Genomic DNA, 22,258 nt, shown 5'->3' with positions numbered 1-22,258 from the left:
GAAGTGTCTAGTTTTGGTTTCCATATCCCATTATGTCTACTAACCCCCTCCCTCTGTCTTCTGCTGTGTATATTCATGATGAGTACCCATACAACCCTGCCATTTTGTACTTTCAATACATTACTCAATACGAGGCAGGAGACAGCAAACACTTGGTTATAAATGGGCTTTGCTCCAGATAATTTTTTCCCACTATAGGCAAATGCAGATGTTTTGGGCACATGCAAGGTAAGATATGATAATGACGTCCAACACCTTGGCACACTGAGATTAATCATGGCAAGTCGGGGAACGCATTGACAGAAACTGAAAGGCAGGTTCTGTTCCTGCTTTTGGCTCACTTTCTCTAGAACATTCCTACTAACACAATTGGCCCAGGAGGCAGAAAGGTGTGGGCAGTGTTGTTAGTGCAGGCTTATGAGGCAGAGCACAGTGTGTCTCCACTCTGCCACATACCTGCTCTGGGTGGCCTTGGGTAAGCCAGACGTCCTACGTTTGCCTTTTGTTTTTACAACTGCACATAGGAAATGACAGGAGCACTCTGTCACATGACATTATAAAAGTATAAATTGATGAATGTAAAGACTGATTATAGTAGCCTGAGTGTGGTGCTAGTATGAAAATTAGTTCTTATGATTTTAGTGGGATTTCCCCTAAATTTTTATTTTAAAAAGATGAGTCATCACTAGAAACGCAGGACAACCACTGGAATGACCCATTTTCTGGCGCTATACTTTATATTATGTTATGCTTACTGCTAACTAACCTTGCAGGTACTCAGTGGCCAAAACAAGATGCTATTCTAAATGCCAAGTTGCAGTTATTAAGTCTGTAGGTCAAGAACCCCAAAGTCCTCTGTCTCACAGTGTTCTGGCCCTTTCTTTGCTTAGCCCTTCCCTTAAGTAAGACAGAAAAGCTGGAGTGGATCCATTGTCCAGGTATGACCCTCCCAGAAGGTCTTGATGTAAGAAAGTTCTGCCCTTACTTCCTCTTCTTGGGGGAGGTAAATCTTCCTCAGGCATTTACTATGAGATGTTGACAGAGGTTTCTGTTTCACCCAGTCCCACAGCTATTAATCCCAAAGAAAACACACAGAAGCCTATATTAATTATAAACTAGTTGACCTATTAGCTCAGGCTTCTTACTAACTCTTACATCCTACATTAACCCATAATTCTTGTCTATGTTAGCCACGTGGCTTGGTACCTTTTATCAGTGAGGCATTCTCATCTTACTTCCTCTGCATCTGGATCATGACTGCAGACTGTGACTTTCCTCTTCCCAGAATTCTCCTGTTTTTGTCACCCTGCCTATACTTCCTGCCTGGCTACTGGCCAATCAGCATTTTATTTAAAGCAATACAACTGACAAATCTTCACAGGATACAAGATCATTGTCCCCACAGCAATGAGACTCTGGAGATCAGGGAAGGAAAAGTCAATCAAATTATGGAAAACTCCAGTCAAACTGCCCACAGTTTCCCACTTACTGGCTCACACTCAGATTCAGAAATTCATGAAAACCAGTAAGCATGTGGTGTGTGTGTCTATATGTCTGTCTGTCCTCACCAGTGAGTTGCTACAGAACTCCTTGGAAGCAGAGGTTGGCCTGCTTTATCTGTTCCTCCAGATATCAGTGTGCTCCATGACATTATCTCTCTGATTAAGTCCAAAAGCATTGATGATTTTAAAATTATTTGATCTTTGTTCATCTTAATGAAAGAAGTGAATATTCTATGTTTCTTAGGATCAGAAGAAAAAATCCACATAATGGTAATGAATTTGGCTTTATCATTATGCCAATGGACTTGTAAAATAGTTTAAATATCTTTACATGTTGTATATACATTATATGCTATGGCACATATGGTAATTCTATATGTACCATAATGTATGTGCATATTTGAGTAGTGACAAGAACCCATGAAGGCACATTTCTGAGCACCCACCAAAGTCCAAATGGGGTGAGTAGAAAGCATGGGGCACCCATTAGGGGTAGGGGTATGTGTGAGAGCTAGCTTCGGTATCAGAGTCTACATGGTATTTGTTACATTATCAAAACTAGCCTAACTGGGGGAAATGAGGGTGACAGAGACGGGAACATGATTCAAGTGCATAGTATCCATTACAGAAATGTCACAGCGAAATCTGTTATTTTATAAAGTTGATAGAGTTTAATAAATTTAAATTAGCATACAAGTAGATACTATATATATATATATATATATATATTAGAGTTACGTATTAAGTAATGATGATAGTGTAGTAACTCAAAAGTTATTTTGTATTCTTAAGGGTAAAAAAAGAAAAAAACACCAAGAACTAAAAAGACAGAGGAAGAGATTCATGCAGTGACGAGCACTGGTTGAGTGTGGAAGCTGCACTTCACTGTGCCAGAGAAGGTGGCATTGTTTAAAATCTGATCCTGTTCACTGTGACAAAGGCCAGCCCACCACAAAACATTTAGAAGGCTGTTGGGGACAGCCCACTCTGAACACATCAGGAAAGTGGCTTCACACCTGGAAGCACCATCTCGTCTGCCTGTTCTCTCAGCTCTGCAGTTGAGGTCACCGTCTGCCATCCCACCGCCATCCCCCTTCAGCTCTGAGCATGTGGTTCTGCGCTCCATTTGGCATTTATTCCTCATCTGCTCACAGCTCTACCTCTGTGTTTACAGTTAAGGCGCTCATCTGCCCTCGTGGACACGCTATGCTAGGGTGGAGATTTTCTCAAGAACATCTTGTATTGCTTATTTTCATTGTCGCTGTGGTCAAATACCCAATGAGGATCACATTAAGGGAGAAGGGAGAAGAAACACTTTAAGGGAGGAAGGCTGTGTTTGGTGGCTTACAGTTCAAGGGGATAAAGTTCAGCATGGCAGGGAGGGTCTGGCAACTGTAGTATGTGAGGCAGCTGGTCAGAGTGTGTGCACAGTTAGGAATCAGAGAGCAGACAGGAAGTGGGGCTCAGCTCCCAAACGCGAAGGCCCACTCTTGGTGACCTCCTTCTCTCTTTAAGGCCCCATCTTGTCACGACCTTCCCAGTCAGTACTGTCAGCTGGGGGCCAAGAATCCAAACACGTGTGCTTGTGGGAGTCATGTGATATTCAGACTCCCAAAGCCCCCAGAATCCTGCGCCAGGATGTTCCCCCAACACAGTCCTCTGAGAGAAATACACCATCAGGGAGGACTGAAAAATGTCTTTCCGTCTTGCTTGAAAAGGAAATGAATATGCGCAACATCGTTGGGGGTTGTTTTCATGCTTGGGAATCTTCAGAGACACCTAAGTTTGAAAGAAATTGTACTCAAAGAATACCACACTGCTTGAACTGTGGTGTGGTTCTACGTGACAGAAAGCACCGCACACACACTCAGACTCTGGGGACTTCTTTGTTCCTTAGTCCTTAGTCTACCAGGTGGTGACAATAATATCTCACAGGTAAAGGTTTTGAGGTAAGGGATTAGGGTACACATGCCCCCCCCCCACAACGGTGGCTTGCTCCTAGTAAGTGCGGTGTGGTGCTGGCTGTTAATAGCTTGTTTCCCACCGCATCTGCGCATGTCTCAGGTAGAAGAGTGGGTTGGTCTTTAGACCTTTGCTACTGTCTGAACCCAGCGATTCGCCATTTTCCTGATGTGGTTTCCCAGTATTACTGTGATGTCTGGCCAGCAGAAGTTCTTTGGAGAGAAACACTAGGCTTTGACTGGGCTTAACTGACGCTGGGCTCTCAGAACGAAGCCTTGGTTCTTCTGGCCATGCCAAGCACACTCAACTTTAGAACCAGACATGCTAGGAAACAGACCCCAGATGTGGAGCCAAGCGTACCTCCTGGCCCCTGCTACCATCATTACAAACCAAATTCCCAGGAAACAGTCCACAATCCCCATCGCTGAAAGTTTCGGGAGTCTGTGCAAAAGCCTGGGGAGAAACGAGACTGGGCTCCATCCAGGGACATCTGGCCTGAACAAACAGCTTGGAATGATTTCCAAACATCTTGTTCTTGATAAAGACTCGCCTTTTGCCAACCAATTCTCCCTAGTTCATTCTATGTGGTTACGACTCCTTTATCCCAAATGCCATGGTCCTTGTGAAAGAACCGCAGGATAATTTTCTGCGGGTGAGCTCTGAACTCCACCCTGCCTGTGCCATCTTAACCCCGCAACGCAGGCTCCCCAGCGAGCTCGGCATCCCCTCACTTCCTGAAATTCAGGGTTTCCCAAGGTCAGACACAATGCCAGCCAGCGCAGTTTCTTAACGACGGTGTCATGACCTCCCAGGAGTCCTGCTGCAGTCTCCCCGGGAGCCCTCTGGTGCGCTTTGAGTGCTTGGCAAATTTGAAGCCATAGCACAGCCGGAGGTCACAGGCTGCTCCAGGGGCTTTCCTCCGTGCACATTCTTTTCTGAGAATCTCATTGATTGATCCTCAAAAACTGATTGTGAAAAGAAAAAAAAAAGTTAACCATAAAAGACCTGAGATGAGACTCGTCGAAAGATCTCACTTAAAAGCGCGCAGGAATATCTTGGAAGACAGGCAGATCAAAATTTACAGGGAGAAACTGGAGGCCAAGTACCCCTGGATCTCAGGGGTAGAGTCCACGCAGTGCTGCATCAGGGATCCCTGCACTGAGTTTTGTGAAGACTTGCAACCAAGGCACTCTTATTTAGTTGCAAATTAGAGTAACGAGTGCACATAATTAAAAATAAAATCCCCCTCTCCCCAAGGTGGCTAAAAAGGAAAAAAAAATCTTTTCTCTGCCCCACTTCCCCAAGGACCACTTTGGGGTCTAGTGGTCACCACCATTTAACAAATGAGCGTGGAATGATTTCGCCACCTCTGATTTCCTGGAAGTTAGTGTGTAGAATTGGAGTTATTTCTTCTTTAAATATTTATTCAAATTTTGCAATGAAACCATCTAAGCCGTAGCTCCTTGCAGGAGCATTTGAGCTGCAAAATCACCTCCTCCTCACAGAGATTATGTTCTTTCTGTGGGAGCTGTGGGGATTTGTGGTGTACAGGGAATGGCCCTTTCTCTGTTCTGCCAAGCATACGGGTACAGCTTGTAATGTTCTTGTTCATCCAGTGTTGCCAGGGTCTGCAGCCATCCCTTCTTTCTCTCGTGATGTTATCACAAGCGTCTCAGCTCCTTCCATCGTTGTCGTCAACAATTATCTTTCTGTGTGTGTGTGTGTGTGTGTGTGTGTGTGTGTGTGTGTGTGTGTGTGTGTGTGTGTATGGCCGCAGGGGATCAGAAGAGGCTGTCGAATTCCCCAGAACTAGAGATACACATGGTTGTGAGCTGCCATGTGGGTGCTGGGAACTGAACACCATCCCTGCAGGAGCCTTTGGTTCTACTGGTTTATTCTCTACTGTGTTCCAGCTTGAAATATTATTGGCTTCTGGTCTTGGCTTTTAATTTTCTTCCTTTCTTCCTTCCTTTTTCTTTTTCTTTTCTGCTTACATTGGGATCATTTTACTGTTGTTTTTTTCTAAATATTAAGATGGAAGCTTAAATTGTTTATTCAAAACTTTTCTTCTGTTCCTGAATTCTCTAAACATTTCTTTCTTGGCTCTCCTTTATCTACATTCCACACATTTGATAAACTGTTTTTATTTTTGCTCAGTTCAAAATAGCTCTACCTCTCTATAAAATGTGTATCTTGTGGTGGTTGGATAGAATTTTTATGTGCCAATTAGATCTGTCGATATCCTGTCCATATCCTCTAGACCCTCACCAACTTTGTTTTCAGACTGGTCAATGCTGATAGAATTGACATTTCCAAGTAAAACTGTAAACTTATTTATTAATCCTTCATTTCTATCTTTCATTTTTTTCTGGCAAATTGGCTCGATATCGTGCAGTGCTTTCCTTTGCTGCAGGGAGCTTGTTTTACTCTGAACTCTGGTGTCGGCGCAGCCACTAGCGTTCCCATGCTCGGTGTTCTCCCTTATTTCCTTATGCTCTCTTTGCTTTGTTACCATTATATTGCCCGTGTTTTCAAATCCATTCTGACGACCTGACTTTTGCATGACTGCTTTAGAAGGCTTACATTTATATATCTAGATTTAGATTTACAATTTTGCATTTGATGCTGTCCATTGCATTTCTTTATTCCTTCTTTACAACTTTCTTTTAGTGTATCTTAATATTTTAAATATTTAATTTACTTATTATGGTTTGAATAGCTCACTCTGCTTTTTTTTATTTTGTTCTGTTTTTCTTGTTATTTTTCTTAGTGCTTTCAGTGAACATATTTAACTTTAAATTCTATGGTAAAGGAGTGCTTTAAAATTAAGAGAGATGTTACCTGAGTACCGAGAGCTTCATTAGGTCATGCCATGGTTTCTACCTTCAAACACAGCATTTTAAGAACTGAAAAAGAAAGACACTGCACTCATATTTGCTGTTTCTATTGTTCTCCTTCCTCTCTGATGTAAGTTCCACTTTGGTGTCCTCTCTCTACCCAAACTTTTTACAGCATTCTTTCAGTGCAAGTCTGTTGGTGACAATTAACTTCCTTTTTCTCTATGAACGTCTTTACAGCTTCTCTCTCTCTCTCTCTCTCTCTCTCTCTCTCTCTCTCTCTCTCTCTCTCATCCCTAAAAGCCAATTTACCTTATATGGAATTCTGGATCGACAACTTTTTTTTCAGTCCTTTTTTCGCACTAAGCTTTGTGAGAAAGTACCTTGAACATGGTACAGCGGCTGTGTACACACCTCTGTCCTCCAAGAGAGCTTGGGTGCTGTCATTGCTACTAAGCCTTTTACATCAGGCTCATGCCCATTTATGATGGTATTACATCCTAAAAGTTTCATTGTGCACTGAAAGTGTCGTAAGTATCCATTTGATGGCACAAGAGATTTGAAACATGATAGGTCAAGCCATCCTAAGAAGGAAGCTTTCCATACATTTCCCAAATGGAGGAAATGCTAACTCTCAAGTAAACTTAGTGAAAATAATGGTATGTATTTTCCCACCGGATTCCCGGGCTTCTGAATTCAGTTAGCCATTGCATAGCAACCGTTTCCAAATGTTGGCTCCTAGTAGACAAGCCCAACATAGCAGAGATTTCACCCCATGCCCAGACTTTCTGATTCAGCACACTTGGCATGGTGGTGAGTGATAAGCATTTCCACAGCTTCCACGTGACTCTAAAACTGCTGTCAGAGGCCCACACTGAAAAACAAAACTACACAACAATAAAAAAAAAAAAACCTGGCAAGATGAAGGAAGCGTTATTTATCTTCCATTTGCTATGGCAATTATTTGAACTTACCAGCTCAATTCTGAAACTGTGACTTGGTTTGACCCTTGCCTCTCCTTTTCTGGGAAGGCTAACCCTGTCATAAATCCATGGCCATAGCTGCCAGAATGGGCAGGCTGGCCAAGCCAGAGCCAACTCAACCACTCTCATAATCTCTGGGGACCATGCCGGCGCTGATGCGCGTGCAGGCAAGTTAACCATTGTGTGAGCTATTTTTTCACCTTCAGTTAATATATAAAAGTTGTAGGTACCACTGACCCACCGTTGTGAAGGAACTAAAGAAAAGTTACTCACACTTCCTGGTGACTTTTGCTGAGAGCTTGCGTCACCGACCGCACAGGTTCAGTCTGGTAATGTGGAAGCCCCTTCGGCCTCACGGTACACCGCACCCAGTCTGCACACGCTCTCAAACTGCTAGCAGGGGGCCTCGATCACCCAACCCAATCAGCTGAGAAATAGAAACCTGACCCTCCATCAGCCCCTTTGTGATCCGCTGTCCTCTAGAGCGCCCCACCCCGTTGGCTCGCAGTCAGGCCTTCCTCTGGGATTTGTATCTTCCTCCTCATTCCATTCCCCTGCAGCATGCATCTCTGTGGGAACAGCAAATTCCTCTTATTACACGGAGAAGCTTTTCTCTTGCTTGTGGAAACTAGGCACTAGCCCAGACCTACGCCCTGGAGGCTCAATTCTGTCCCCTCAGGAGACTTATAAACCCGATTTCCCCCAAAGGCCCAGTCCATTCTAAGTAAAAACTTCTGTAACAATTGCTAAAAACAAAACATCTCTTCAGTTTTGTAACATGTAAGCCAGAAAAGACACATCATTTTTGCAAATTTCAAGGTCACTTCTAATAAAAGGGAAGCCTCATACAAAAGAATCTACTAGTGCCGTTTGCTGTAAATGTTACCTCAGATAGACTTGGGAAGAGATTCTCGCCATTCATCCTCCTCTACGGCGTGATTTCATGGCGACTGACCCAATGGTGAACTCGTGCACGGTCTCTTTCATGCTCCTCTCACAGAATATTTTGGGAACCCATCATTCTTAACCCATCACCTGAGCTGAACTTCCGGCATTCACAGCCTCTGCTCTTGTATATGTCACAAAGCACACGAGTTGACACAGAATCACCTCGTCCATAGAGACTGCTAGGTGAAAGCGTTTATCCCACAATCCTAATGACCTGAGTTTGATTCCAGAATCAAACTTAACCAACTCTAAAAAGTCCCCCCCCACACACACACATCCCATGGCGTGCATGCCTACATGAAGATACACAGTCACACAGGCACACACACCTCTATTGTCTTAGTCACTTTTCTATAGCTGTCGAGAGACACCACGACCAAGGTAATTTATAGAAGCAAGAGTTTATTGGAGTCTTAAAGTTTCAGAGGGTGAGTGCATCACCATCATGACGGGGAACATGATAGCAAGGAGACAGGCATGGTGGCAGTAGCTTGGCGTTTACATCTTGAACAAACAACCACCAAGAGGCAGAAAGAAAACTAAGTGGGAAACGACATGGGCTTTTAAAACCTCGAAGTCCACCTCCAGTGACACACCTCCTCTAACAAGGCCATATCCCCTAGTCCTTCCCAAATAATTCTACCAACTTGGAACCAAGTATTCAAACATGAACCTATGGGGGCCATCCTTATTCAAACCACCAGATTTGTGCTGAGATGTATTTCTTGAAGACAACAAATACATGGATTTTGTTTCTTGACCCAGTTAGCCAGCCTGTCTTTAAGTAGAGAATAAAGGCCATTAATTGTCATGATTTTCACTGTTTTAGGATGGACTCAACTGGGGTGACAAGAGACTGAAGAAATGACAGATACGAGTATAGGAAAGCTGGGGTTGGGACCAGGAACTCTGATGGAGACACGCCAGCAGCCTGGAACCTCAGTGCACGAGGAGCTGAATTAGGAGACATATTGATTATGTTAAGGGGAAGTAGGAGGAAGACTTGCTAATCTCAGTAGCCAACTAGTCTTTATTTCAACTTGGCATGAGCTAGAGTAATCCAAGGGAACTGCCAACTTCTGGTTCAGTTTCCTTTGTTCTGAGTCTCCTTGTTCCTCAAAATACCAAGTCATTTCATACCCTATCATGCCTCACCAATATCCAGGCTTGACTCGAGATTTACAGGAGAGCAGAGCATATGAAATATGCACAAATACACATGATATGAATTCATCTAGACGCACCTTGTTTTGCAGGTCTCTATTAAATACCATCGAAACACTATTTTGAATCTCTGCAAGTTCCATAACTTAGTGGTTGCATGAAATTTCAATTCATTGAAGTTCCATCGTTTATTAAACTCTGATGTTGGGCATTTAGGTTATTTCCAATTTTCCTTGGATTTAAATGAAACTTGTTAAAAAACACTGAATTTTGGGATCTACATTTAGCCATCTAACCAACTATGCCAATTCTCCAGATTCCGAATGGACATTATCATCACCCAAGAGGAAGGTTCTCACAATGGCGCTGGGTTAGCTCCAAAAACTCAAATCTCACGAGCAAAGAGCTGTTGTATAATGCTTTTAAAATTCGCTTCTCACCAATTCATCTAGCTAGTCAATTAATCTAGATTTTTATAGTTTATTTCACTTCAGTATGCACACGCCCCATGTTCAACAGGAAAGCAGAGTAGCCTCCGAACAGAAAAGCATAACCTCGGAAAAACCAGCATAGCCTTGGAACAGCTCCTCAGCTCTTAGACGGTTGCAGGTCTAGGTGCAGAAAAGGGCATTGGAAGGAGACTGGGAAAACCAAAGTGAGCGTAAAGGATAAGAAGTAAGATAATATTTATCACAGGACAGGAAGCCTGTATCTGTAATTAGCTCTGGCGGTCATGGCAATCAGAGTATAACTATAGAGCATTAGCTAGGAAGAAGGAAAACAGGACAGAACATTTGGCTTGGGGGGCTTTTTGTTGTTGTTCTACTTCTTTAAATGGTTTCGGTTTTGGATTTTTGAGACAGTTTTATGATGTATCCGGAGTTGGCCCTGGAACCCAGGATGTGGCCAAGATGACTCTGAATCCCAGCTTCTAGTCTTAGTCAGCTGGCTAAGGATCTTTTGCTTTATCTGGATAAAAGGAAATGGAGATCTGGCCGGAGCCATTCAAAAGCTGCCCAGCGTTTAGCTGCAGTGAGCTGTGGTCACAGGCAGGTGGGGCGGTGCTCAGCTGCACCCGCAAATATGAGAGCCCACAAGCATTACCGCGCTGTGCCAGACTCAGGTTTTGAGGCCCTTGAGGCCCTTGGCCCTGGGCTCTGAGACCCTAAAGATTTGACAGTTCCCTGGATGGCTTCTGGTCACTAGGTCCAGAATAATATTCTCCACTGGCTCCTCACAGTTTTTTGCTTTTTCTTTTCTCTCTTTTTTTTTGTCATTTTTACAAGATGCTTTAATTAAATTTTGGTTAGCATACAAACTTGGAGTTTCACTATGACATGTTTGTACAAATATTTACTCTTTTCTTATTAACCCCCTGCTGTCTCCCCCTGTCCCGCCCTCCTCTTTTTGCTGGCCTCCTTCCTTTCAAATGCCGGCTTCGGTCTCCACTCTCTCTTCGTCCCTGTCCCTTCTATTTTGCTCTTGTGTCTCTTGAACTGTTCAGCTGGTTACCTGACGCTGACGCCTTCCACAACTCAGAAGCCACCACTAGGCCTGCTCAGAGTGCCCACCTCCGCCAGGGCTGCATTCGGGAGCCAGGCGCGAGCACGAATTGCCTATTGCTATAGGACTCTGGGCTGTTCAGGAGTAGGAAAGCAGGCCCAGTAGGGATCGGTTCACTCAGGCATGAGCCCAGGCATGACGGGATCCTGGTCCTCGGCCATTTCAGCTGTGGAGACACACAGGGAGTGGCCTAGGAAGACAGGACTAGAGCTGAGAAAGCAGGGTGCCCGACAGAGCCCAGAAAGGAGCTTGCAGGCGCCAACCCAGAGACAGCCTCCAGGGTCGCTGCAGCTTCTTGAGCTGGCAAACTCTCCTTGCTGTTTTCACTGCTTGCATCCCTATAGCTTAGCCACCGCTGTCCCTGCTGCGTTGCTGCCTGTGCCAGTCATGGGCGTTGCTGCAGCGACTCTGCCATCTCTGCTGCTTTTTCTTTGAGTCACCAACTCAGCTCATTCTACGGAAAATAAAAAATAAATAAATAAATAAAATGTAAAGAAAGGAAAAGAGAGTGAGAAAGATAAAAGAACATTCAAGAAAAGCCTTTTAGTGGACTTCAGTGGTGAGCCCAAGTGGTTCGGCTACATAGCTCAAGGCCGCTTTGGACCAATAAACTCTTAGCACCAATCGCGGTTAACCTGGGCTTATGACTGGAATCAATCCCAGCCTCCACTATTAGAACTGAGACTCTCCACCTGCAGCAGGGCTCCCCTTCAGGCCTAGGCAGCTATGGTACCAGGGTCATCTAGTGATCATCAAGGTTTTTGATAACTAAACCCATAGCTCAGACGGTTTAAAACAGCCTGGCCAGGGTGGTGGCTTCAGAAGCCAGGCATCAGCTGTCGTCAGTCTCTGGGTAGCCATCTCTGGGGCTCTAGGGAGTGTTCAGCATAGCTGGTGCTGGCTTGAGCTTAGTGAGGTTGGCTCTTGGCCTTTTCGCGCAGAGTTCCAAGGGGAAGTCCAACAGCTGCTAATTAGGCAGTCCAGGCACCCTATCCCCGGTGTCTGTGTTTATTTATAGGAAAATGAACATCAATCAAAAGTATTTACAAAATAGACTTAAAGGGCTTATTGTTAACACCAACAGAGACTTTTAAAAACAGATTTAGGCAGTGTTTTAACCATGCCCAGTGCCCAGGGAGAGATGGTTCTTCATGTGTCTCAGGATGACACCCGTTAACTATCATGCCCCACTACCGTCCTTCCTCTCTCTCTCTCTCTCTCTCTCTCTCTCTCTCTCTCTCTCTCTCTCCTTCCCTCTTTCCTTCCCTCCCTCCTTCCTTCTTTCTCTCCCTCTTCCTTGTCTCTCCCAGGCCCTCTCATGTATCCTGCTAGCCCCAACCTCCCTAAACAGACAAGGGTGACACTGAGTTTCTGATTCTCGCGCCTCCTTCCAAGCACTGGAAGCTCCACCATGCCAGTTTATGCGATGCTGAGGGCCCAACCCAGGGCCTCACGCATACTAAGCAAGCCCTCTACCAACCAAGCGACACCACCCAGCCTCTAGCTAGTTTCTTGAGAGATTGGAAACCATAATTATTAAGGATAGTCTGTGAGGATGGGCTCTCAGACACCTCCAGAAAGGTCCGGAGAGAGGAAAGCACCTACACGGACAAGGCACTGAAATTGTCCAGGGGTCAGGGGTCAGGTTTAGAAGATGGTTCAGGAACTGATGGCTTGATGGCCCCGGAGAACTTTTCAGACAAGGAAGCTCATTTTCTCACAGGCCCTGCATCCTAATTCTGGGTCCTGATTTTCTTGTCTGTTTTCAAATGCTTCATCCATTCCTTTTTCTTTTTCATCACCTGGAAACTTGATGAAACTCATCTAATGATACATACCCTGCTGGAGCTTCCCAAGGCAGTTGTACTATCTTCATCTTGGGTGATGCGTTTTCTTTGAGATTTCATCCAATAAAAGTAAAGAAAAGGGGAAAAAATAACCCTGGCTTCCATTCCCCATTGTGGCTTACAAAAGTCTTGGCATTCCTAAAGTAACGCTGCTCTAAGGTGCTGGCCCAGCCACAGGTGCAATGGCTCCGGGCTGGTGGTTACTGAGCTCCCCTCAGCTAGGATTTTGAGCTTTTGTTTTTTTTTTTTCCTTTGCTTTAAGCTATGAACTTCACGTCTGCTTTATTTTAAGTGTGTAAGTGTTAAGGCTGAAGGTTTTCTGTTTGTTTTGGAAAGGCACAAGGAGATGGAAATATGCGTGTGTATACAACTGTGCTGCACTTCAATGACATGGGTCAATGTTTCCTACATTTCTAAATGGAGGATTTATGGAGATGCCTTTCGTGTCTTCCCGTAGTTTGCTTTGTGACTGTCTTCAGGGGTGTTTGAAAAGCATGACTCTCTGTATATTTAATAACTTTTCTAATCCCCCCTTTGAGGGTTCTGTCATTTGGGAACATGTCTGGAAATTACTACCCTTCAACATTATATAAAGATTCATCTCAGTTCATGGCCACTGTGATTTGGAAAGATCTTCAAAGGTCCACGTGTTGAAGAATTGGTCACCCGTGCCTGTGGTGTTACTGGAGATGGCAGCACTTTTAACCGCTGCAGCCCCGAACAAGGGAGTCATACAAGAGAGGCATGCCCTTGAGGGAGGTCCTGGAACCCCAACTCTCTACTGTTCTCTTTGCTCCCTTGCAGCAGACGGTAAGCCACCTTCTCATCCTGACCTCCCACCATGCTGAGCTTTTCCAACACAGCCTCAAACACCAGGACTAAGGACTGCGCATGAGCTACAATGAACATTTCCTCTTTTTAAGTTGATTTCCTCGTGTATTTTGCCACAGTGACAGAAACCTGGTTAGCAAGAACACCATGGTTTTGAGTTTTATATTTAAAACTCGAGTCAACTTAACGCTGGCATGACATAGCAATCTACATATAGCCTTTAAAAAATAGTCACCCAGGCAAACTTTGCTCCTAATATCCTGATAGGTTTATCTCCACCCAACTTTGAACTTAAGTAAATCCTATTAATCTGTTTCCATTTCCAAGCTATATACTGCTTCACATCTATTAATAAAATCCCCCCTCATTGTTCGTACATAACAATTCTTAGCTGGCAGCAATTTTGTAGAGTAATGAAAAGGAATGTGTTGTTTATTATCTTCTTAAGATTTAGCCTAAGCCCTTTAGATAAATGAACTATTCTCTCATTAATAGTCATAAATTTGGAGCCACCCCAAGAGACCACTGGGTCTTGTGTCTAATTTCAGCCTAAAAGGATGTATTAAGAATGTCTCTGAACCTGTAAATCAGTCAGCTGCCAACATTTAATTGGGTTAGATCTAACACTCGTGCTCTGGAGGTCAACTCATTTAGTACCTGAATGTTCATTTATCTTGGAAGTTTCATTAGGAAATGATATTGCTGAAAATTAATCATTTTATGGGTGAATTCCTGGGAGGTTTCCCGGTCACGGCGGGAGACTGTAAACACTTGCTCAGGACACTGTCTCAGTCACTGCAGCTACTTTGATGGTTCAGAAGTCTGTGGCCTTAGCTCCTGCTAGGCGAAGGCTTCCATCCTATTATAACCGTTTCCTGAAGCCTGCTCAGATGGGCTTCTTTGTTCCATCTGTGTGAAACTGAGTAGGTGTCTTGTCAGGAGCAAGTCCTGTCAGCTTCCGGGAGATAACAAGACTGTCTCTGACGCTTTGGATCTAAGACGAACTTCAGTTCAGCCCCAGCCCTTACTACATTTACCTTCTACCCACACCTTGAGATGTGTTCAAGGGAAGACATGTTTCCTGGGTCACTGCTATCTTACAGGACATCTTTATGCAAATTGGGCCAGAAGACCATATATCCAGATTCACCTCTATAACCATCTTTTTAATTTTTCATGATTTTATCATGTTTCAATAGATTTTGATGATGTCCTTTTCCCTCCCCCATCTCCTCCCAGATTTTACCCCATCCCTACCCACCCAGTTTCATGTTCTTTTTCTATCTTAAAGACAAACAAAACAAAATAAACACCCATGTGCGTGCACATGCAAACACACACACACACACACACACACACACACACACCCACCAGGAAGGCCATTTTGTATTGGCTAACTACTCTTGAGCATGAGGTTGGAGGTGGCATGTGGTTGTTACGCTCAGTGTCAGCTGCCGAGAGAAGAAAAGTATGTTTTCTTCATTGTAACCATTTTAAACACAGCAGTAGGGGTAGGTATAACCTCTTGTTCTCTAGTCAGTCTCAAATACCTCCAGCATCAAAGAGAAACTTTTCCCTCCAAACCTACTATCTGAATTTTACCCTTCTAGGTAACCCAGAGAAATGGAATCACTTCGTATTTCTCTTTTGATGACTGGCTTACTTGGCTTAGCAGCATGTTCCCAGAATTCATCTGTGTTCTGGCATGTATCAAAACTTCCTTCCTTTTTAAGAATCAATGATATTGCTTTGTGTGACATACCGCATTTTACTTTCCTATTTCTTCCTGGTTTGGGCTATAGCAAACATGGGAACATAAATCCGCCTTCAAGACCTTGCTTTCTGGTATGTGGGCTATGCACCCACAAATGCTATTTGCTGGGCCATTTGGGAGTTAGGTCTAAATTTTTGGTGAGCTGCCATACTGTTTTGCAGCCGCATTGTCACCTGACACTCCCAGCAGTGAAGTGCCGGATCAAAGCCATTCTGCATCCTTGCCAACACCTGCTGCTTCCCCGAATTGTTGTGGGTTTTTTTTTTAAATAGTAGACACCCTAGTGGGTGTGACTAGTATCCCATTGTGGTTTGACTTGTATTTCCTTAATAATTAGTGACACTGAACATTTCTTTCAGATACTTTAAGCAATTTTATATTTTCTTTGAGATATAAATATCAATCAAGTTCTTTTCACATTTTTTTAACAAATTACTTCTTTTAATATTGAATTGTAGTTCTTTATACATGCTAGATATTCTTATTACATATGTGAATTGAAAATAATTTCACCTCATAGACTGGTTTTCATTCTGATATGCGTGTTCTTTAGTGTGGAGACATTTTAAGTTTTGATAAAGTTCAATCTACCTATTTTTGAACTTTGTTTCCTGTGCCAAGAAAATCATTATTAAATCCAAAGTCTTGATTTTTTTGACCTTTTCTTCTCAAATTTTATAGTAGAGCATTATGTTTAGATTTTGCTGCAGTAAGAATGTAAAATACCCTTCACAGACTCCTTTTGAAAATTTGGTCTCAGACTCCTGGTGCTGTTTGAAAAGCTATGGAATATTTAGGAAGTGTGGCCTTACTGGAAGACATGTGACACTGGGATACAGGAATTGGGGTTTACGGCAGGCCCTGATATGGTCCCCATCTTTTCTTCCTGTTCTTCCAACATTGGGGTGGGGGTGGGGGGAAACCAGTCCCAAGTTTCTGTACCACGGGACTGCCAGAGAGCAGGTTTTCTGGGCCATGATGGACTATAACCACAGGTCAGAATAAACCCTTCATTTGCTTGTCAGTGAAGAAAAACAGCTAATGCAGGAAATGACACCAAAAGTGGGGTTGCCACTCTAACTCCCTGACTATGTGTTTCAAAGGCCTTTGGAACCGGTTTGTGGAAGGACTACAGAAAAGTTTGGTCCTAGGGGCTGAAGAACCACTAAATGTTACAAGCAGAGCTCAGCAGATCATTCTGGTAGGATCTTGGGAGATCAGAATGTTGACAGAAATGTGGACAGTAAATACTTCTCCTAGGTTTCAGAAGGGAACAGGACTTTATCAGGAACTGAGCCAGAAGCCCCTTACATTTTAGGCAAGAATGTGCATGTGTTCTGCCTGTGTCCTGAAACTTTTAGTAAGGATTAATGCAAAAGTCATGGACTAAGTTGTTTAGACTGAAATTTCAAGACACTGTAACACTGAGGCTGTTGTATGTTTACTGCGCACTACTGTTAGGTTTATAGTAATACAAAGCAAACAGATGTGAAAAAGTATACTTGGTAGAGAATATGGATATGAATGAGGTTAGAGTTGCAGGATGCTATTGACACACTTACTATTCTTGAAGACAATATCTTTAAGGCGGACACTAGCACCTTGTACCAGAACAAAGGAAAGACACCTTGCTGGCAAGACCTGCTCACCTACAGATTCTGGTTGCAACGATATAAATTTGTTTGAAAAGCTTCTACTTGAAAAGAGAGTGCCTGGAGAGAGTCTCCAGATCATCTTGCTTGAACTAGGCCCTATAGGGAAATGTTTTCCATGTTCAGGTAGGCAAACACTCAGAGGCAACTATAGCTATTGCAGGGGTGCAAGGCTCTATCTCAAGCTGGCAATGGAATTTCGTATTGTCTTCCATATGGTACTGGGTTTGCAAGTATGAAGATATAAATATGAGTGGGCAATTCAGTTTGTACCATCCTTAGGCCAGGTAGTGTGAAGCAGGGTACAGTCCCCTGTATGGAGCTCTTGAGTTGACTGTGTTGAATCTGTGAAGGCCAGGATCTCAGGATGTGGAAGAGGCCAGGAGTGTGGGAGAAGTTCCAGGAACCAAATAGAGCCTGCCCAAGAAAGAGGCAGTATGTGTGTGTGTGTAGCAGAGACAGGGGACTATCAGTTCTAGGTCCCAGATGAGGTTAAACAGTTTGCTATTTGTCTTACTTTGGTTCACTTTCATTGATAGCCCCTGTTTCTCCTCAGGAAAGTTTGGCCCATACCATTATTTGATGGAAATCTATGATTTTTAAGAAATTATTAGCCAGGGGCATACAATTAAGAGAAAACCTTACATCTAAGAAAGGCTTTTAGGACTTTGGACTTTTGAATAACAATAGAACCACAAGGCTGTTGGGACTTTAGAAGTTGGACCGAATGCATTTTTGAATTATGAGATGACCATGAGCATGTAGAGGCAAGGGGGCAGAATGTTATGGTTTGTATGTGAAATGGCCCCCTTGGGTTCAAGTGTTTAAACATTTGGTTCTCAGATGGTGAAGTTGTTTTGCAAGGCTGTGGAACATTTAGGATATGGGGCCTAAGTCAAGGAATTGGGTCATGGGAGAGTAGCCCTTGAGGTTTTACAGCCCGAGCCCACTTCCTCTTCGCACTCACCTCGTGATCTGTCAAGATGTAAGGAGGTCCAGAGAGTTAGAGCCACAATACTAGTGCCACGGAGCAGCTGGTGCTGTGCCTTCCCCATCGAGTTGGACTGCATGAACCGCTACCAACTGTGGGTCAGGATAAATCCTTCATCCACTAACTTAGGATTGTTTGGTATTTGGTATATCATGGCAAGATGAGAAGTAACTGACATCAGTCTTCAGTCTCTTCTAAGTAAAACTTTGTCCCAGGACAAAGCATGAACTTTTTGTACAGCATGCAGAACAAGGTTCTAACTTCATTCTTTTTTTTTTGTTTGTCTGTAGATATCCATTTTCCAAACACCAAAATTTGTTGGGAAGACTCTTCTTTCTCCTTGGAATGTTAAAAGTTATTGGATATTGTACTTCAGGGGTAAGACTAGAAATCCCCAGGAAAAAACCCTGAAGAACAGCATCCAAGAAGGCCTTTCTGTCCGTCCCTGGGGTGCCACTTGTGCCAGAGGCATCCAGGCCACTGAGAACAGTCAGCTCTCTGTCTGCTACTTACCAGATGATGCAGAGGTGACATCTATCCTATTCATCTTTATGATAAACATGCCACTTTAATGAAATCATATCATAATATTTGAAAGTTACATTTGACCCTTGAAATATGAGTAGTTTGTGTTTTTACAGATTGCCTTAGGCATGGAATTGTGAACTCTCTGTGGTTCATGTCTGATGGGTGCCATGAAGAACGCTTAGCTTTATTTGTTACTCTTGCTATGAAGGGTAATGAAGACCTGCACCTCTCTGGCATCAGGCCTGGACCAAATATCACCGCCAAGTACTGTTTGTTTTATTTCAACACTGTAAGCAGTCATCTTTGGCTGATATTTACGACTTCTCTTTACCTGAGTCTATTGGTCCTTAGAGACTTTAAGGTGAACATGCCATTCAGCTGTCGCAACTGCAGGTCTTTCTGGCATCTTTTTGAGTACGTGCTGTATCTAGTCCTATATTGGTAGGTGGTGTCAACATTCTTTAAAATGAAAGGGGGTTTGCTGATAAACAGTCATTCTTTGGTATGCATGGAGTGTTTGTCCAGGAGTCTACCACTAGATGCCCAAGTAAGCAAATGCTCAAGTCTCTTATACAAAATGACATAGTATATGCATATGTATATATCTTCCCACATACTTCAAATCATCTCTAGATGACTTACAGTAGTAGTGTAATTGTGTTTTATTTTTCAGAAAAAATAATAAGAGAAAAGGTATGATTATGTTGTATTTGTTATTGACAAATTACTTTTTCTGACATTAACAATCCACTGTTAGTTGAATCTTCAGAAGAATCAGCAGATACAAGGACTTTGTTTTTTGAAATATCTGTATCTATTTGACAACCAAGAACTTATTTGCTATGTATAGAAACCTCTTTCAAAATACTTAAAGTAAAACATTGATTTTTACTGTCACATTAGCTCAAAGAAAGGCTGGGACTTAAAAGATATTATCAGGCCTCTCTTGCTCCCTGTTGTCGTAAGGAGCGGGGCTCCTTGTTTGTCCTGGCCACCCCGCTAGCTTACACTCAAAATAATCACACAGAAACTGTATTCATTTAAACACTGCCTGGCCCATTAGCTCTAGCCTCTTATTGGTTAACTCTCACATCTTGATTCAACCCATTTCTAATAATCTTTATGTCACCACGAGGTCATGGCTTACCGGGAAAGATTCAGCATGTCTGACTCTGTCGACTCTATGGAAGCTCTCTCTGCCTGCCTTCTTTCTTCCAGCATTCTGTTCTGTCTACGCCACCCAACTAAGGGCTGCCCTATCAAAAGGCCAAGGCAGCTTCTTTATTCAACCAATGAAAGCAAGACATCCTACACCATCCTGTCTCTGCCTATAGCTTTCTTTATGCTGTCTGCATACTAAGCACATTTTTCCATCAGGTAGCAACTTGGTCTCTAAAGAGATTATGCGTTAGCCAACTCTTAAGAAATCAAGAACATCTCTTCTCTAGTGACTTGAACTAAACATGAGAACGTGCTATCCCTGGCCTGTATTAACCTATATGCAACAGCTCTAGACAAATCAGTTCAACAGAAGGAGGCCCCTTTCTGGTGGGCAGGCAGATCTAGATCACTCGGGTTTCAAAATGGTAGGGCAGAGCCATCAAGCTAAACTCCATATGAAAGTCTATCAAAGATGGGGTTGGAAACTGTAGACAAAATAGTTAAAAGAAATGCTGATCAGAGACAAATTATTTAATTTTAAAGATGCCTAAAATAACTCCCAAACAATTTTACCAAAGTGTAGGAATCTCATTCAATGTTCTCCATGTGAGTTCTCTTTGAAGACACCCCAGAATAGAGAACTTGTAGTGTCCAATCAGCTTCCATTTCAGTGTGGTATGGTATCTTTCACCTATGCCAAGTCTTTTTCTAATTTCTAAAACATTGTCTCAATTCTCTCCATCCTAACTTTTTAAGAAAAAAAAACCCAAAAACATGATTTCACCTTCCCTGTAGAGGGCTTTGTCCATTTCCTTTAGTTTTCCGATTTTATGGAGTACAAGTTTTCGAAGTATGACCTGATGATTCTCTGGATTTCCTCCATGTCTATTATTATGCCTTCCTTTTCATTTCTGATTTTGTTAATTTGGATATTCTCTCTGTGTCTTGTGGTTAGTTTGAACAGGGTTTGTCTATTTTGTTGATTTTCTTGAAGAGCCAACTCTTATGTACTTTGAAGTGTTTGAAGCAATCTCAGCATGTCCTTTCTTTTTTTTTTTTTTTGTTTTGTTTTGTTTTGTTTTCTGTTTTTTCGAGACAGGGTTTCTCTGTGGTTTTGGAGCCTGTCCTGGAACTAGCTCTTGTAGACCAGGCTGGTCTCGAACTCATAGAGATCCGCCTGCCTCTGCCTCCCAAGTGCTGGGATTAAAGGCGTGCGCCACCACCGCCCGGCTCAGCATGTCCTTTCTAGTCTACTTCCCAGTGGATTTTGAAGCTTCCTGATTCCGTCTGCGTCATAGACAAGCACAGTCGTCCACTGCAGGGAGTTGCACTAGCCACCTGAGTATCACACACCATCAGACAATTCCTCCCTATGTATTATGCAATTAGAAACTTAATGACTCGATATTCAAAATTGTTTCTGAATATTAGTTAAAACCTGCTTGCTTGGTAACTTTGGTTAATATTAAGCTCAACATTGTAATCAGTCCTGTCAGATTATTTACAAAATTTATAAATAATCACTTACAAGAGCTCTTAGGATTGATTTTATCAACACTGTCCCATGTCACAGCTTAGGCTCAGCTCAGGTAGCTGGAAAAGATCTCACAGCCCAGGAGTGTCTTAGTTGCTCTTTCTCCTGCGACAGAATACTTGACAGAGAGAAGAGGTTTATTTGCACCCACACTTCAGATGGACCTGTCTATCTAGGTGCGGAAGGCATGGAGTGAAAAGACTCAACGTAGGAGGACAGGAGCTTGCAATGTGGCTTGTGGACAATTCAAGGAGCAGAAAACTTAGCCAGAACTTGAGAGGAACAAGGCCCTCAAAGCTGCTTACACATGCTCACTTCTGCTCCCTAAGGCCTGTTGTCCACGTTCCACATCTCTCGAACCAATGCCACCCGCTGGACACTGGGTGTCTCACATACAAGCCCGAGGGGCACAAGTTAAACTTAATCTCTAGCGGTATGTGATGAACTTAGTGCTTGAGTTCCGACAACACTGACTCTGAAGCCAGGCTCTTCTCTCACACCTCAGGCTGTGGGGGAGGTCAGTGGAGGCCATCAGCTCCTCCTCGTTTGAACCGTTACTCCTACTCTGTGCACACGTTCCCGCTGAAATGAATGTGGTGCTCTTATTGTGGGCTATGCAGAAAGCAGTTTCTACAACAATCCTAGTACTCCTGTTTGCCTGTCTGCAAGGATAGCTTTTGATGGGGACCAAATTTGGGGAACTTGGATTTCAAGGGTTTCCAAGTTGAAATGACTCAGTGTGCATAGTTGTTTCTACCAACATTATGATTAACCCTGAAGCTGGGCTTTCCTTCATGGGTTATGGAATTTAGATATGTGTTAGGCAAATCAAGATAGATAGATAGATAGATAGATAGATGATAGATATGTAAGCATACATACATATATACATTCTTTATAATACATGAATGTGTGTGTATTCCTTTTCTGATTTGAACTCCGTTCCTTGATAAGAATCTTGAAGAATTGGGTGATTGAACA

This window comes from Microtus pennsylvanicus, chromosome 8 (assembly GCF_037038515.1).
Source record: "Microtus pennsylvanicus isolate mMicPen1 chromosome 8, mMicPen1.hap1, whole genome shotgun sequence".
In the NCBI taxonomy this organism is placed as follows: domain Eukaryota; kingdom Metazoa; phylum Chordata; class Mammalia; order Rodentia; family Cricetidae; genus Microtus; species Microtus pennsylvanicus.
The sequence above is the reverse complement of the archived record's forward strand: the minus strand, read 5'-3'. Positions refer to the sequence as shown.